This window comes from Myotis davidii, unplaced genomic scaffold (assembly GCF_000327345.1).
Source record: "Myotis davidii unplaced genomic scaffold, ASM32734v1 scaffold120, whole genome shotgun sequence".
Taxonomy (NCBI): domain Eukaryota; kingdom Metazoa; phylum Chordata; class Mammalia; order Chiroptera; family Vespertilionidae; genus Myotis; species Myotis davidii.
This window is the reverse complement of record NW_006294778.1, coordinates 4,827,160-4,830,163: the sequence shown is the minus strand read 5'-3', so window position 1 is coordinate 4,830,163 and position 3,004 is coordinate 4,827,160.

The following is a 3,004-nucleotide window of genomic DNA, read 5'->3' as shown; positions in this document are numbered from 1 at the left end:
CCCACAGAGAGAAGGATCACAATCCTGGAGCATGAGGATGGTGTGGGAGCAGAGGCGGCACTGGCCGGACCTTCAATTGTGAATGGAAATTGGGTGGCAGGAGACTCAGGACACCAGAGTCTCAGGTCCCCAGGGCAAGGATCCCCATGCATCACTAGGAAAGCCCTCTGACCACGTAGACCCTGATGTTGAATGCGGACAAGGTTTAATCTAAGGCATGGTCCATCTCCAGATAAATAGAAGAGGGGCCTGAAGGTACAGAAATTAAGGCCCTGAGGGTATTGCAAGAGAAAGAGAGCCCTTCTCATTTTTCTAGGATGTCTATATTCTGGGTAATGCATACACAAAGGGGTTAGTGTCCTGCCTCCCCATCACAAGAATGACAGCCCATGAGATATATGGAGGGATTTGCAAAGTGAAGCCACAAACAATATCAGATTTAATCCTCCTGACAGGTGAGCAGAGGTGAGCACCAGGACTCCATCAGGGATGGAGGCGTCCAACACTCCTTTTGTGGGTTATTTTTCCCCTCCACCTCTAGCTAAATGGAGCCTCCAGTGATCTGGTTAAGTAAATCCTGGGGTCTCGCTCAGAGTCAGGCCCACTGGTGGCAATGGAGGTCAGAACCAGTGGCTCTGCTAAATCCCGTGCCACGTGCCAGCCAGAGAGCACATGGCATTTCATCTCTACTGTTTGTGTTAAAAACTTGGCTGCTATCTCCCATCCCCTTGACCTGCAAGCATCACCACCATTCCTCAAGAATGACAGGAATGACCCACTCCCAGGTGCTGGGACAGTGAGACGGGAGGCATCGGATCTCCAAAGGCTGCATTGACTATCAGGGTGTGGTTCCAGGAAGCCCAGAGGTGGATCTCCACCCCCTATGAACCCTTTCCAGGATGGGCCATGTGAGCAACCACAGAGCATCCTTGTCTCTAGAAAGACTAGTCTTATTCATCTCTTCCTATTTAGAGTTTATTCAGGTGCTCCACATACATCGTGAAATTTCACAAAAGTTGGAATTAGGTGCTGTAACTATGGGCATGGCAGATAAGGAAACAGGATGGAGAGTACAAAGCTCACCATGCTGTTTAAGTACCAGAGCCTGGATGTCAAATCAAGTCCTCCTGCTTTATCTCCCTCTTCCCCCAGGACTTGGGATTCCCTGGGCCTAAGACAGTCTGTGGCAATCCTCTCAGGTGTGTGAGTGTGGGGGCAGGGGTGTCATACTCTAGGTCACAGGGTCTGAGGCAGGATTCTAATGGCCTCAGTCCTTTGCTCCAAACCAGTGAAAACAACGGGAAAGCCCATTTCAGTGCAAACCCTCCTCCCCTTGGTAGTGCACAATCCCCCAAGGTGGAGGCGCAAACCCCTGCAAAGAGATTCTAGACTGCTCTACCTTGGGTTGGAGGACATGATGGAGAGGACAGTGTTGGGCTGGGATGCTGGTGGGGAACATGTTTATTTACTCCAGTCGGAGGAAGAGAATGCCTGGGTTCTTAGAGAGCTTTGCAAACATGTAAGGAAGTAAGTTTAGGATGTGGGAGCTGCGAGAGTGAGGGAGGAATTTTGGCTCAGAGCTGGAGCAGGGAGAATAGGGACAAAGGTTTCAGTGGCTTTGGCCAGAAGGATCCCAGCGCCTGCTCTCTTTTCTCCTGGGCGGAAGTCAATGCATAGGGCTGCTATAATGCGTGGCTTCATTGGTTGGCACTTCTATTTGAGCAAGTGTTTCAAGGTGTGTGTGTGTATGTGTGTATGTGTGTGTGTGTGTGTGTGTATGTGTGTATGTGTGTGTGCGTTGGTGGTGGTGGTGGTGGTGGTGGTGGAGGTGGATGTGGTGGCAGTGGCAAGTGGTGATGATGGGAATAGGCTCTGGCCTTGAAATCCAAGGTAATTGGGGTCTCCGTGCAGGTGCAAAGCCTGCACCCCAAAAAGGAAACTGAGAACAGGTGCTGGCTACTTGAAGGCTTTCCTTGCTCCTAGATACAGATTGGGAAGCTGAGAGCGGGCAGCAGAGGAAGAGGGACTTACTTGTTCAAGGTTACAACACAAAATAGGGGTAGAGCCAGAGCTATGGACCTTTAAGTGTGGACCGCCTAGAGTCTGGGGTGGAAAAGAGCTCAGAGCACAGGGTTAGGCCTAATATGAGAGAAAACGCACTCAGATGCTTCCATGTTGGTGACTCTCCCTCCCCACCTCCCCCCCCACACACACACATACAATTTTGCTAGAGAGGAGCGGGTGGGACACACAGGGCTTTTTCCAGACGCCTCCTAGCGTCCAGCACCCAGAGCTGGGAGCTGGGTGTCAGGTGGTGAGTCTCCCCTGGTTGGAAAGCAGATGGTGTGGTTCTACTTTAGGCTTCACCGCTGCCTACCTTTCCCTTGGAGATTCTCAGCTCCTTTCCTGGGGTGGTGCGTGAGGGTGGGCGAGAGGAGAGACCAGAGGTGTACACCCTCGGGGTTCAGCAAAGTCCTGTGGGGTCTGAAGCCCTGAGTTACTGTGCCAGAGGGGGCAGTGTGGGTCGGGAGATTTACAGAGCTCATCTCTGTGGGCATGATTCCGTGCTGTACTCCCCAAACTCCCCGTTTTGAAAAGAGAAAACTGGGGCAGAGAAGAGAGGTGATTCACCTTGGGAGCCAGAGGTCTGTACTTCCCGTCCCCACCACATTGTTCTAACAATACTCTTAGCCTGCCAGAGGTACCAAGGGCGGCAACCTGAGTCACCCCCACGGATCCCTCCCCAACTCCACAATGGGAAGTCCCAGGAGAAGTCAGTGATCGGATAATTCGCCGCAATCATCCCTGCACCCAGGCCTCTAATCCACTGGCTGGCTGTCCTCTGCTTCCTTCTGCCTGGACACGCGCCCAGCCTCCTTCCCCTGCCTCCACCTGAGCGGTATGGAGACGGGACCCATTGCTCTCAATCCGCTTTCCCCGCAGCGCCGCGTCCCAAGGCGCCCCGAAGCTGGACCAGGCTTGGGCCAGAGAGGGCCAGGGCCAG